The sequence below is a fragment of the Amborella trichopoda genome, chromosome 9 (genome assembly GCF_054954075.1).
Source record: "Amborella trichopoda isolate Santa Cruz 75 chromosome 9, AtrichopodaSantaCruz75HAP2 v2.0, whole genome shotgun sequence".
NCBI classification, from domain to species: Eukaryota; Viridiplantae; Streptophyta; class Magnoliopsida; order Amborellales; family Amborellaceae; genus Amborella; species Amborella trichopoda.
The window spans coordinates 10889073-10905114 of record NC_142344.1 but is presented as its reverse complement, the minus strand read 5'-3'; the positions used below and the strand labels follow the sequence as shown (position 1 = coordinate 10905114).

The following is a 16042-nucleotide window of genomic DNA, read 5'->3' as shown; positions in this document are numbered from 1 at the left end:
TGAAGAAGAGTGGGATATTTTCCGGAAAATTTTTGTTTTTCCCCATCTTTAGGTTTCCCATGGAGAGAAAATGGATTCTTTTGGGGGAAGTAAGAACCGAAACCCCTACCAACAGAAACTGGTCTTGCGATGATGGTTTTGTATTCCCTTTCTCTCTCTGAGTTCTGGAGGTCAAAGAAATAGCAATATTTAAAAATGGGAATCCATGCGACTCGGTCCCAACGTCAATCCATTTAAAGGAAAAAGTTTACATAAAGCCGGCTCTAAACAATCAAATTAGATCCCACCTCAAAAGTTTCACTAGAAGAGGTTGTTTTGTTGTCCAAATATCCTCAAATTGACTATCTCGACATTAAGATACATGGACATGATAAAAAAATAGATTTCAAGTTTTGAAAATAGTGTATCATGTAACACATTTTGAACCGTCAATTTTCAAGATTTTCAAGTTTTTTTTAGATCTACTTGATCTACACTATATTTGAAGCTTTAAACTTTATAATTAAAGATGAAAATGTATTCTAAGTCTATCACAAAGATTTTCAACATCGAAACCACATTTCTCAACACTATTTTAAGGTGCGTTTTTCTTTGATTATTTAGAGCCTCAACTCCCTACAAACGGCACCCTTTTTTTAAAAAGGCAAATGTCATTAAAGGTAAGGAACCCTTAAAATTCATTAAAGGGGTCAAATTATCCTAAACCGCTCATGCATGTCCCAAGCTAGAATGAAGAACAAGGGTTGTTTTGGGTATGGCAATTAGTGTAAAGGTTTGCCACATGTTTTAATAAATTTTGAACTTATAATGACGATGCTTTCTCAAAAAAATAAAAAAAACTCAAATTGGCATTGTCCAATATTAGGAATGAGAAACAACATGCACACATTTAATACACACATTTAAGTAAATTTTACTGCTTCAGGGCCATGTCTGATTAACCATTTCGGTTCGATTTAGCGAACACTAGTTAGGTTTGATCCAGGCTTAGAACTGCACTTTGGTGGGATGCACCACTTGGCTTACTTGTTGAGCATGGTATTTGCTGAACTGCTTGCTGAAATACGTTTTGGATTTTGGAGCAGCTAAAGTTCTTGCAGAACACTTAGCGGAAAAAAAATTTAGCCCAACAACACTTTGCGAAAAAAATGTAGTTGCAAAAAAAAAAAAGTTCTTAGAGACTCCTCTACAAATCAATTTTCTCATCATTTATGTGAGGCACTTCCTGTTTCTTGGTGAAGTTCGCATCTTATAGTGATGGTTTCCTGGTGCATCTAAAGGACTTCTGTTTTGTTTATCCGGTGGGAAGCCACTGTGGCGCAGATGCACTGGCTAAGGAGGGGCTGCTGCTAGTGTTGCCCCACCACAATCTTGAAGCCTTTAGAATATTTATGTTTTGGGAATATGTACTTTTTTTTGGTCTTCTTTCATTTTTCTTTCTTTCTTTTTCTATTGCGATCTTGTTCTCCCCTATCTTTCTCACCACCTTTCTATCTTACCCCTTTTCTCCACATCTTTCTCCTCCCCTCTTCTCTCTAAGCTTCCACTTTTCACTCCCTGCTATCTGTTTTGCGCAGGTTTGGCACAGGCGTTCATTTCCTGTTTTTAGCGCACAGCCCGGTGGTTTTGTGTATGATTCAGTGTGTACTAGGATTCTGTACTGCAGCCACCTCATTTCTCCTCCCTTGCCCTCTTCCTCTCTTTATTAACTCCACCTTCTTATCTTTCCTCTTAGCCTTCTCTTCCCTTTGACTTCACACTATTTTCCTCCCTTCTTTACTCTCACTCCCTTTCTCCCCCTCTCTCCCTTTTATTTCTCTCCACTCTGTCAGATGGGCGTGTACCCAATGTGCGAGCTGCCATCTACTCTGTTTTGGTTCTCTCTCTTCACTCTTTGTTGCTTGCACGAGTTTCTTAGCACCCAACTTGAAGGCTGCCATCTACTCATTTGGTAAGCAATTTTTGTTTCTGCTTATGTAATTTTTGTCTAGAGCACATGACTTTTGGGTTGCCCATTACTTCATGTGAGAACTCTGTACTTTATTCTTATTAATAATATATTGTCAACACCTTCACAAAAAAAAGGAGGAGGAAATATGCTAAAACGTTATTAACATAAATATCAGTGATAAAAGCACATGGGGCATCATAAATAGCCGACATGAGAAATGTTCTATGAAATGGGCGACATGGAAGTCAATGTGAGACCAACAAGCGAATGTAGCAAAAAGTCATGGTGATGCATGGATATGTCTGGATTTCGGTCGTTCCTGGCTTTGCAAGTGGCTGCTCCTGTCATTTTCTTTTGTTGATCATAATTTCTTTAAGGGGCATGGTTTAAAGGCTAGAGGCTCATCATTTGTGTCAACATGAAAACCAACAGCAGAGTGTAGTTAGTATGGGCTTCTGTTAGTTCCTGGATTTGAAGTGGTTTTCTTAGCCTATTTCTTATGTTGGTTATCATTTCTTTAAGTGGCATTGGGCCTGACTCCAAAGGATTCCTGATACCTTAGGACCAGGTTGTTTGCTTCTTGCGTTGAGAGTGGCCCACATGCTAAATTGTTTTGGTTTAGGTTTCAATGTACAGACATATTCTCTTGTTTCGCTAGTGTAAGGCTACTTCACTTACACTGTTCATTATCACCCTATGAAAATAGATATGGATTGCAATTGGCTTTCTATGACTAAAAACTTAAACGTAAAAGACTGTATCCTTTTCGTATACATTCATACCTTGTTGGATCACACTTCATGCGAAGTAGGCGGCCATAGGCATTGGCCGCATCCTAGCTTCATATGACTTGCAAAAAGATTTGGCATCTCAACTGAAGACCTCGACCAACTTCTTTGGACCGCACCCTTAGCCCTCATATGAGGGCCTTATCAACCTTAAAAAGCTGCATAGAATATCATGCTTGTAGCCAGCCCCTTGAAGGACCCAACAATGCATTGATCTCCATTCTATTAAAAAGCGTCTGGGTTGAGCCCTTGAAGTGGGGTGGGTGCCTAGGCACCGCACCTAGGCAATGCGACCCATCATGGCCTGACACCTAGTGCCTTAGTTGAGGCGCCTGCCTTGGGCGCTGCACTGCCCTAAGGCAAAAAATGCCCTCGGTCCATGAGTATTTAGTCTCTCTTGGGAAAAGTTAAGGCAGGTATGGCAACCCCCTTCCCCCCAAAAATATTGCCCATTAGCTTTTTTTAATTTTCATTTTATTTTGTAATATAGAACTCAAAAAATCCATATTTTTCCACTTTTAAAGATTAATAAAGCTAAAATCTTTAAATATCTAGGGTGTATACAATGGAGATTTTGGGTGATTTAAAGCCTCAATATTCATCCCAAGCAATGAGGGCCTGACTAGGCATACAATGAGGTGCTCCGCTTGTCGTGGGTTTTCATGCCTAGGTGATGATGCTTTTCTCTAGGGGTTTGAATGGGTGGATCGGGGCTGGATCTGATCAGATCCGGATCCGACCAGATTTAGATCCAAATAGTATATATTAGATATGGGTCGGGTTCAAACCGGATCCAGATTTAAATAGTATACCTGATCCAAATCTGGATTTTATACTATTAAAAAAAATTGGTATATATATATATACTATCTAAAAAAACCGGGTTGGATCTGAATCTTGATCCGGTTCGGATCCAGGTTGGATCCGAATGGATCCACCCAGCACCTAGTTTCGATCAGAATTTTAATTCGGATCTAATTTTTGGATCCATATCCAAATTTTGGATCCAAACCCGGATCCGAATAAGGTATGAAATTCGTGTTTCAGATCCAGATCGGGCCAATTCGCACCCCTACTTTTCTCACCTGAAGCATGAGATACTTGCCGCTTAGGTGAAAATCGTAAAGGATCTTCTGCGCGGGACTTCAGTTGGTAACATTTGTAGCATCTTTAAGCTTGTCCCTTGCATTTGAGATTGATTTCTCTTTCCAAAACATTTGACTTTTTCTATTCTATCTGATAGTGGGATGTTTATATTGTTTCACTCATGATTCATGTGTGTTGTTTATGCACGATCTCGATCTTATATTGGAGTATAGACACAGGCATGTGATGATTGATAAGATTCTCCCTTGTAGGTGTAGTAACTTAAACTACACCAACACTTTTTGACACTGGAAACCAATGCAAGTTGCCATTGGTTGGGGGGACTTTATGTAATTTTCTGATGGCAAGCTTGTAAAAAACATGAAGCAATTTAATATTTTGGTTCTCCCAAATATGTTAATATACATTTAATGCTTATTAATGCTGATAAGCACATCCAATGTTGTGTAGCCTTTCATGACACTCCCATTGTATGGGGTATCTTAAAGTTTCCTTGTCTAATTTTATAAAATATTCCTAATCAAAAGTCCCTTGCACTTGGGACTGTGTTGTACTCGAAAGTTTGAAGTTCAAAATGTTTGAGAAATGCTACGTTGATACCCAGCATCGCATCTGTATGCTAGATGTCTAGGGAAATGATTCCATTCTGTACAGGTTATTTTATTTGTATACATGTTAGTTGCCACTCGCCACCGTTAGTTCTCAATGATAGACATGTGGAGATGAACAGTGCCACTGCAATTATCTGATCAAGAAGAGAAACGGTTCATCTCCACCATTCCATTTTGAACGCATGGAATGTGCGGTACACCCTATGTGACAACCGCACGTGTCATGTGCTTTTAGGAGAAGCCATTATGCCAACTAGATATATATATCGATGCATAGGATACACATATAGACACAGGAAAGCCATGTCAACACACATACATGGTTTTGCTATGTGGACACACTGTAGATGGAACAAACAAGACCCATGTGTCTGTTATGTATTGCATTTGTTTCCGCATTGCAAGAGACATTTGCATGTTGTGAGACATGTGGGCACAAGAGCCTAGGATTTGGATATGCGTGTCTTTGATTTGGAGCCACATGTTTTACTATCTATAGTTATAAGCCCCAATAAATCTTCATGTTCATAAAACTCATGGATCCCCTCCAAGTTAAAAAAAAATGATGTTTAACCCCCCATGTACCTTTTTTTTATTGTTCATTACTTTTATTTTATCTAATCACCTTGTCAACCAAACTATACAGCATCTACCTAGAGTAGTACCAGATAGGAAGGGTGATTTGGTTCAAGTGGAAGGTTCAAAAGGACATGGATAGAAATAGTGAGAAGAGCTATGGTGACTTATGGTTTGACTGACGGTATGGCCCTTGATAGAGCGAAATGGTGGAATAAGATTTATGCAGCCGACCCCAAATAGTTGGGATAAGACTTGGATGATGATGATGATGTTGTCAACCAATCTTAGAAAAACTCCCCCTCTCTCTCTCACCCTCACTCTCACTGGTGAACCTCTCTCTTTCTCTCATCTCGTGAATCTTCAAGTAAGTTAAACATAGCATCCCAAATTTCATTTCTATGTTGGGATTAGTTGACCAAATATAAAGGGTACATGTTGTAACTTTGATATTAATAAAGGGGTTTAAATGTCATTTTCTTTTATCTTGGAGGAATTCCCTGGGCTTTTCATTTACTCAAGGGGTTTATTGGGGATTGTAATTATAAAAGGGGTAATACATCTTCTTCCTTTTATTTCTTTTAGTTAATTTTATTACTAAAAGTCACATAAATTTTATATGTAAATATGTACAGGCACATAGGCCTTATAAACTTGATGTTGTGCTGGACTTGGCAAATTATAGGTTGGTGATTCACATTCTTCAAAAGCGAGACATGGATTCTTAAAACATTGGTTACACCTAACCATTTACTGCATGTGGAATGCGATGAGTGTGTGCAGGCTTTATGTGCATGTGGTTGGCGTGTGTGGTATAATATGTTCTTTTTCATGTTTTCATCTACATCACATACATTGTATGTGCGTGGCCCGTTTGGATGACACTTAATCTCATGAGTACAGTCTTATCTGAAATAAATATACCCTGCATAATATTGTTTTGTTAGCTGTTTGGTACATACTTTGTATGACATATAATAGTATTTAATTATTTAACTTTTTTTGTTGATTTTCAAGTATATTAAGTTATATCTGGCTAAAAGCAAGTCATTTTCAGCAAATTATTTTGAATAAAGTAAAAACAGCTTTTCAAAAGGGTATACTTATATGTAAAACTTCCTATAAATTTTTATCATATAATTTTTTGAAGGACACCGCAAAATAGTAGATGATTCATCCCTAGGATATATTTTATTGAAAAGTGATTTATTAGTGATAACGAGTACATCTAAAGATGCCCATAGTGTTTTTATTTGTATAAAATTTAAAAAATATGTATAATGTTTTGATTTATATGCTACTTTATTTTTTCCGACCTAAGAAATCATGGTCTTGGATTTCTAAGCAAGGCAAATCTCTTTTGCTTTGGGTTTTCTGCACAACTTTGGCTATATTGGTGTTTATAATTGCCTCAAAGTCTTTGATTATCTATAAGTTTACACGTCCTTCCTCCCTGCTTTCATTTTGTACTTTTTTTTCTTCCCATCATGATAATTGGTGCTTGTGTAATTTTCCACGTCTAGAAAACCAATTAATGGATGATTTATCAGAAGAAAAAGAAGACCAATTAATGGATGCATCTGTGTTCCAAAGCCATCAATCTGATAAGAGTTTTTTGCCTCATTAACAAAATCACATCTCAATTGATATTTCTCGGGAATGACTCTTTATGGAATATGGATTTGTGGAATCATTTCTTAATTTAGAAGATATTCTATTTAAGCATTTAGATGCAAGTAAAGCTATGGAACCATGGCATAAAGCTCCATGCTGTCTGTGTTACATTAGGACAATTTGGGTTTTCTTAACTGTCATGTATAGGTCACCTCATTCTGCAGTGAGGTGGTGCTTGGTTTTGTCTGCCCTTTATAACAGTTGGGGCATGTAAAACCTTGTGTAGTTTATTCTTATATCTTTTTTACGTGGCTATGAGTTAAATGATGTTTTTATGGTTAATTTGGACTATTGGGGCATGTAGGAGAACAGCTTTTCTTTCCTTCTGCGTGAAACAGAAAAGCTCCAAAGTGATACAGAAAAGATGGGCAGTGAGCTAAGGTCAAGATCTACACCCTTCAATTCAAATGTATTCTTATAAAAATGCATTTGCTTGTTCTTATAGCCTTCGTTATTGTGATTAATTTTTTTTTAAACCTGGAAAGGGGGTGAGTTCTTTTTTTCTTTCGGTGATGTTTTGTAGGACTCAATTGGAAGCAGCCAAATACGACATGATCAAATACTGCAACTGCATCGGCACTGTGGTCTCCATTTCGGGATTGTTGCTATTTGCATTCTTATGTGATGAACAACTTGATACTTTCAAATTCTTATGTGATGAACAACTTGATACTTTCTTAAAGATTTTTTTGCTTAAATATTGACCTCCGGTCAGCAAACTGCCTATAGCAGTCCTAAACATTTTCACTGTTCTTATCTTCTTATCATAACCTAATGAAAGATATATTGCATTCTTGTCAAATGCAATAAAAATTTGCAACTAATATTTGGGGGAAGTTTATTGAGAAGGCGAAATCTATATTTTGCTGTATTTGGAGGAAGTTTATTGAGAATGCAACATCTATATGTTTCTAGAAGTTTATTGAGAAGGCAACATCTTTATGTTGCTAGAAGTTTATTGAGAAGGCAACATCTATATTTTGCTGGTAAAATGCAGTCCTAAACATTTTCACAGGTAAAAAAACTTTGTTCTCATCATAACCGTATGAAAGATATATTGCATCCTTGTCAAATGCAATCAAAATATTCAACTAGTATTTGGGGAAGTTTATTGAAAAGGTAACATCTATACTTTGCTGAAAAAATGCAGTCCTAAACATTTTCATAACCGTATGAAAGATATATTGCATCCTTGTATGCAATAAATCTTTGCAACTAGTATTTGGGGGAAGTTTATTGAGAAGACAACATCTATATTTTGCTATATCCACACTTTATTGTTGCCTATTATTTGGTGAAATTTCATCTATATTTTGCTGCATCCACATTTTGTTGTCCTTTTACTTGTAAGGAGGTGGCAGTTGTTTTACTTATAAGGAGGTGGCCACTGGTTCAAGTAGAGAGTATAATTGAAAATATTAAGAAAAGATATGAAGCGATATTATTGAAAATATTAAGAAAAAATATGGAGACTTATGGTCTCACTTATGTTATATCTTTTGATAGAGCATAATGGTGAATCAAAATTCGTATAGCTGATCTCAAATAGTTGAGAAAAAGCTATGATGATTATGATATTGAAATAATGAAATTTATACTTGTTGAACTTTAGCTTATTAGTCGGCTAGATTTTCTATCAAACTGATATAGTTTCAGAAAATTTATTTTCTCCTCTCTCACTCAAGTACGCTAGTATTTTCTAATAAGCACAGTTTAGAACCTTCTCTTTACAAGAGATTGGTTTTTTAATATACACAGTTTGGGACACATCTTTTGTGTTTGTTTACAACTCTATTAAAGTCTAAAAGCCAGGATATTAAATTTTAGGTCCAGTTTGGATTAGATCAGTAAACATGACTTCTACTAGTAGCTTTTATAAATACTAGTGCGGAATATATTAGCTTTTATAAATACCATTAAACATGACTTCTACTAGTAGCTTTTATAAATACTAGTGCGGAATATATTAGCTTTTATAAATACTAGTGCGGAACGCTTTAGTGATATTGTGTTGGTTATATTCTGGTTTTTGAATAAAAAAACAATAGAGACAGAAAATTACTCAGAAAAAAAAAATTGAGATAAAAAATTACTCATATATTAATTACTGTAGTTACTAAAATCTCCCTTAAATTTTAAATATTTTGGGCATGTCTCTTTTCTAGTCCGATTTTTTTTTAATTCCATTTTGCACTTGTCCTTTTTGTGGTCCAATTCTTTTTATTCCTATTTTGCTATCACTTCGGATCTTGAAAATTTAAAGACATAAAAATTTAAAGACATGAAGTTCACTTATGACTTTGGATTTCCACTGTTCAAAGTCTTATAGTCTAAGGCAATCCAATGTCCCAATAAGGCAACTTAATGACGTCGGATATTGGAATAACAGGGCAAAATGAGAATAAAAACATTGGACTAGATAAGGGATAGGTGCATAATATTTAAAATTTTAAGGGGATTTTGGTAATTACGATGATTAAATGGGATACATAGAATATTTTCTAAAACAAAAAGGGTTTTGGTTTGGTTTGTGATTAGTGGTGGACAGGACTACAACCAGACTAGTTGGCCCGCCTGAGCCTTAAGGAGCACAAGTACTTATGTTTTAGAAAATGTGTACACCATAATGGATTAGGCCTTGGTCCATGTACAATTTTCTAATTTCAAAATCCAGTGTGTATTATATTTTAATTGTATTTTCTTTTCTATATATTAGACTGAGCACAAATTTGGAGATTTGATACTTATCACTATCTCATATTAAAAAGAAAGCACCAAAAATATTTCAAGATAAATAAAATGATCATAACACCCTCTAAAATCCGAAATTTGTAGGGGTATTTTTCTAATCTTTATTTAAATTAATTATATTTTTTAATATTTTCTTCAAGTGCATCATGGTGAGAAATATGGATGCCAAATTTGAGCTTAATGAGATATATAGAAATAATAAAATTAAATTACAATATTCATTATAAAAATGAGACTTAAGGGTAAAACATAAAAAATAAAAAGTAAAATTTCTGTTAATTTCCCTATATTTTACATCAGGGAAAGAGGTGTTTGACCTAAAAAAGGGTAGAATAAAAAGAACAAAAGAAAGAAAAATAATTGGAAATAGTTGAAAATATATTATTGTAACGAGCCAATATTTATGATCACTACCAGCATAGGCAGTGACATTTTTCTTAACGACCTGGTGTTTGAGTCGGTGATTTTCATAGGGTTCCCTTGAACACCTGATATTTCTATCGATCTTAGATCCAAATTTCTAGTGATCCATGATCTACACTATGATGATCATGAATACAAAAATGTAAAACATAATAAAATTAACTTTAAAATATTTGTATTATAATATTTTCCTATCCATTAGATAGGAATATTTAGTTGTGGATTTTGATCTTAAAGATGGACAGTTGTGATTGTGCAGGCTACTGAGTTCGCTGGCTCGCAAAACCTTTTCCATTTTTCAATGGGATGAGAAAGTATATAATAAGATTATTTATTCTAAATCCGATTATTTGTTTCTAGTCCAAGGGAATTTAAATGCAACTCCTACTTTATGATCGATATTTAAAAATAGTTTACTATATTAAGGGGTGATTTATTAATTTTATTTTAAATTAATTTTTTAAATTTTTTTAGATATGATGGTTAGAAGTAGGAACTTATTAAATTTGACCTTAATCTGATATATAAAATGTTGGGTTTATGTGGCATTTAAAAGCCTTATGAGTGCTTGTAAAATGAAATGATATAGTGGAACTTGAACTTAGTGGGAGTGTGGTCCCTCGTGGACCATACTAAGCAAACGATGGTTTGCTGATACCGATCTGTGCTTAATGATCTAGGCCAGTCGGTTGGAAAAACCCATGTTACCTGGGCATGTAGAACAAACTGATGAGGGTTTATGGGTTAGCCCTTAATGAGGTCGGAGAATATGCCCGGATGAGTGAGCCGAGGGACTGTGTGACCCTTGTATGTGATGGTGGCCTATTGAGACGAGGGCAAAAACCTCATCCACGTTCCATCATATTGCATGCATATTGATAAATCGTTCGGAAAAGCCAGATATCCACCTTTGGGGGAAGCGTATACATGTGCGAGAGATACCCCTATGCGTCATAGAGCTATGGTCACATCAGGTCATGGTGACCTTGACTTATCTCTAAGAGAGGACCTGATATCCACAGACTAGGATTGCGATCCATTGACTAATCGGCCGAACTTTGGTGACCCGCTAATGAGCCCCTACTTGGATTGTGGGTCATGGGAAACACTAGGTCGGTCTAATAAAGCAAGTGTGGTATGTAGTCCACAGTTGAAGGTGGAGTGCCCTATGATTGTTGATTCCTAAATCATATGGATTATTTTCCCATTATATTAATTTAATTGTGTTCATTTATTATTAAAATGATTTTAGTTTTATTATTTGAATTTTTATGAATATCTCAATATTTTATTTCTGATTTTGGACTTATAAAAATACAGTTATTATTCTTACGAAGTTTTGAAAATTCAAATATATATTTTAAATTTTTTTATTCAATTTTAAAAATAATATTTTTTTTATAATATTTCATGGGAGGCCCATAGTACACATGGGCCCACCATGTGGGATATGGGTGGGGGGCCACATGTGCCACAAAAGGGTGGTACGCCCCACCCTATTTGAATTTTCTTCTTTGCTTTATAATAAGGTTAGTTTGATTTATGACATGTGGTCAAATCTTGTAAGGGATATATTGACCATGGCTTTATCTATTTTGTAACAAGTTTATTTTAAAAAGATATGGTCAATTTGAATTGATATGGATCTTATCTCATTTATTTTTGGTAGTATTTATCTACCTAATATTATTTGACATATCCTTATGGAATATGTGACATGAATCGTGCAATTTTATAGAATGTATGATATTTATTTTATTTAAATATATTGATGGGAAAATGGTTTAGAAAATGGGGATAATCATTCATGCACCTTCTATAATGTTGATGACCCATTTATGGAATGGATGGCTCAGATCTCTCACCCCACAAGTCATCCTTGATCGACGGCTTATGTTCAATCTCACAAGAAGAAGCAAGCTAAGGAAAACCCTAAGAAACTTTAATCTTATTCAAAGCTTATAAAAATGGATTGTATCTATCAAATAATCTTTACACCTTATCTCTTGTGCTTAATTTCCATCTTTCTCTCTCATATCCCAAAAAGGGGCACACACTACTCTCTCATGTTTTGATCTCTCTCTCACACATTGTGAAAGAACCTAAGGGTTTAGGTTATGAAGTTCTTCTCTCCTATCTCTCAAGTATGGATTTATGGCTAAAGGTTTTAGGGTTTAGCAAAAAGAGAATCTATCTCTCTCAAACTAGGTTGCTAAAAGAATTCACCTAGTTGAGTTTGTGATAAAAGGGGTTTCATGTTCTATTAGTGTGGCTTGGCCGAAATTTGCGTTCATGATTTGAGATTGAAGCTATACTGTTGATCCCACGCAATCGAATGGTGGTGACTTTGTGTGGGGTGTAATAAACCCGGTTGAGGTAATCTCCGACACTTTTCTTTTTGTTTCTTGCAATCTTATCTTTTATTCTCAAGCATAATGCATAATTGTTTGAATGACATCAAGGTATTAAGATATTGGTTTTATTGTTATGTTGATTTTATTTTGAAATTTATTTTATTATAATGAGACCACCTGTAAGTGATTTTTTACCAAAAAAAAAGGGTGAAAAAAAAAAAAAATGTATTTCCCTGTAAAATAGCACATAGTTATTTCTTTCATTGGTATCAGAGCTATTGATACTTGATGCCATTAGTTATATTTTCTCTTTATTGAGTTTAGATGAAGCTTAGGAATGAGATATAAGAAAGCTAATGACGTTTGTTGTCAAGAAATACACCCACGGTTAAGAATTATTGAAATATTCTAGCACCTAAAAGGCACTCTGTATAATGAGTATTCTGGGCTATTTTGGAGTAAAGATATGAATAATATAATGAAGTATTTTTCTAAACATACTTCGGTAATATTTTGTGTCTTTAAGAGTAGGATTTACTTGCAAAATTTCAGTAGGAGATCCTATAGGAATTGAGAGTTATGGACTCAACAATGAAGGGTGTTAGTTCTGACCCTGCAAAATCCGGAAACTGCCCGTTGAGTTCCGTGATTATTCCCACTAATCATATAATTTTATTTCTTGCTGAAATTTTACTAAAACTCATAAAATTGAGTCCACTTTCAAGCAAAAAAAGTTCCATCAAGATGGTTTGAAAGATATGATCAATTTATTGAAGGATACACAAGTATTGTTTTCTGCAACAAAAACTATTTCCATGACTTGGAAGTCATGATTTTATTTCTATACTTAACAGAATGTTTTATAGTCCACACTAAATTTTTAACTTCCATTCTTAGTCTATTTTCTAATAAAATTTATTTGAAAGAGAAATATCTACGGGAGGAGATGAATAAAAATTTTTGATTGACGAGAGGTCATCTTGAATTTTTTGCAGTTATTCATTGAAGACATGAATATCTATATTTATCAAGCCTACTTAACAGAGTTATATAAGGCTTCTGAAAATATATGTGTTACTATTATGTGTCTAATTTCAAACAAAATTAGTTTTAAAGAGAAACTCCATGGTGGTAGAGAGAAAAGACAATTTTACTAGACAATGTTAATCCTGGAATTCAGCAGTATGATTTATTTTGTGACTTGAATGTCACTTATTTATTTTTCTGAAGGATAATATTATTTGGAACTCAGATTATGATATTATGATTTGGTTTTGAGTCTAGTTTTCAACACAAAAGATTTCATGAAGAAATTTTTTGAGAATTGAGATAAACAATTTTTTATTAAGAGGTACTCAATCTGATTTTTTGCTGAGAAAATTGCATTGTGACCTAAATGTCACTGAAACGAAGACTCACTATATGGTATGATTTAAGAATGGATCTGATCATTATTTTATATTTTTGAGTCTATTTCAATACTAATAAGGATTCGGAGATAAACTTTTTATGAGTTAACATATATCATATTTTTATCATGGGATGCTCATGTTCTATGCTGCAGTAAATTAAAGATGTAGCATGTTAAGGCACATCCTTGAATTCCCAATTATGGAGACCTTTAAGACTCATTTTAAAAGGATTTATAATGTGACATGAGTATGATTTATTATAGTACAACTTCAGAGAGATGTAATGCAGCGTTAGAAAGATAAGAGACTTTATGTGAAGAGTATTCGATCTGAAAATAGCAAAAAGAAGAAGAAATACAATACCTATAAAAGCATATTGGTTTTTTCGAAATGAAGGAATATATAGAGACACTTGGTGGTAGCATCGAATCGCTAAAGATCAGTGGGAGAATCAAAATTGTGATATTTGAAATAATGTGATGAAAAATATATTTTCTTCATGGTGTAAGACATGAGAATCCAAGTGCCGAAGAGATGGATACTTCGTGACATATGAAACAGATGACTAATATATTCTCCATCAGTTGTGTATACTTCCAAAATCACAAAAGCTTGTCAAACAAGTATAAGCGATGAATTAAGAAAGCCCAAGAACCACACTACATGGTTTTGAGGTATGAAATCTATCCCACATTATATGGTAAGGTCATATAGAAAAAGATGATTCAATAACTTTGTTTAATGTGCTTTGGTTATATTTTGGCTAATCGTTTTATAAATATGTATGAAGTGTATGGACATTAAGTGATAAGTGTTAACAAATTTGAAAGTGCCGGTTTTGAATACCTTGTGTTTTTGTGCCTCCTTTTACGTGAGTATGAACTACTTAAGGTAGTGAAACACATAGAGATGTGATTTAATTAAGGGCTTTGAGCCCTAAGGATGAAACACGAGAGATGGGTGTGGCTCGTTCAAATATGTAAGCACAAAGGGAGTGTTCTGATGGAACTTGATCTTGGTGACCATCCTCTCAATAATGTCTATAATATGATGTATTGTATGTGATGATGATCTCTTGGTAAATTATCCATAATTGCCAAAAAAGAAGCATTTTGTCAAAGGTTTAATAGACATTATTTAGTCATGCTTTATTTTGGATAAAATTATAAGATGCTATATATGATTTATTTTTGTGGCCATGAACTTGACTTGGTAAGAAATTAAAGGTCATGCTGTAAAATGATTTATGAAGGCTAAATATGTATTTTAAAATTAAATTGGATGATTTGAAAAAAGCCTAAGTCTATGAATATGGATTTGAGAAAACCACATAGTCTTGCAAGGTCCATTAAGTATTTATGAAAATCATTTTAAACTGTCATACTATTATATAACTATTGCATGTTGATGCATATATATCTATATCTATATACAAAGTCAATTTTTTTTTATTAAAAAGAAAACATCGTGTCTTGAAGGTATTTATAAAAGAAGAAAAACTATCGTGCATTTTTTTAAAATACCTATATGCTTTGACTCATGTTTCTAATTATTTAAAATCCTCAATTACTTAAGACTTTGAACCGTAAGAAGGTTGTAGGAATGCCATCACGCTGAGCTTCCCTAACACAAGTTGTGTTGATTAGATAACTTGGTTTATAGGAATTTACTACCAAGATGTCTAGTGTGGTTGAACCTTTGTGGTTCATGAAGGTTTTTGCATATTGTGAAATCAACGAGTATTAAATTACATATTGTATGAGATTTGATATGCTACCTCATGATATATGCATAAGAATGTTGCGTATGTATATGTTGTATGTACAATAATTGAGTGAGAGCTGTTACAGTCCCACGTTTGTTTTTTAGCTACTTGGATATTCAGATGCAAGCTATCTCATAGATCCAGATAATGCAAAGTCTACATCTGGATATGTGTTTATGCTTGGAAGGGGTGCAGTTTTTTGGATATCAAAAAAACAGGATGTGACGAAATTGTCCACCATGAAGGCAGAGTACGTGGCGTGCTGTTTGGTGATCGAAGAGGACGTATGGATTGAGAAATTTCTTAATTGACTTGACTTTCACCTCATGCGTTGTGAGGCAGTAAAAATTTACAGCGACAACATGGTGACGATATGTGTGTCAAAGGAGTTACGATTTCATAAGAACTCTAAGCATATAAAACCATGTTTTTATCACCTGAGGAATGAGGTGACATTGAGAAAAATCGAGATCCAAATAAATTAAATATTCTAGTGGGAGAACCTGCTAGTATTTGACATGCTAAATGAAACAACAGACTATAATGTTGTTCACTCATGGAACCCAAATGTTTGATGTTGGTTGTATGACTATATAAGGGAGCAGCTTATTTGAAGAACTCTTTTGAGCT

General features: G+C 34.3%; 1 long non-coding RNA gene across 1 annotated transcript; it reads left to right on the top strand.

Moving 5' to 3' along the window:
• The first annotated feature begins 5974 nt into the window (after positions 1-5974).
• LOC148780370 (uncharacterized) lies at positions 5975-7677 on the top strand. Its single transcript, XR_016040675.1, has 2 exons — positions 5975-7088; positions 7231-7677. It is a non-coding gene; the product is annotated as an uncharacterized LOC148780370 (long non-coding RNA).
• Positions 7678-16042: the final 8365 nt, after the last annotated feature.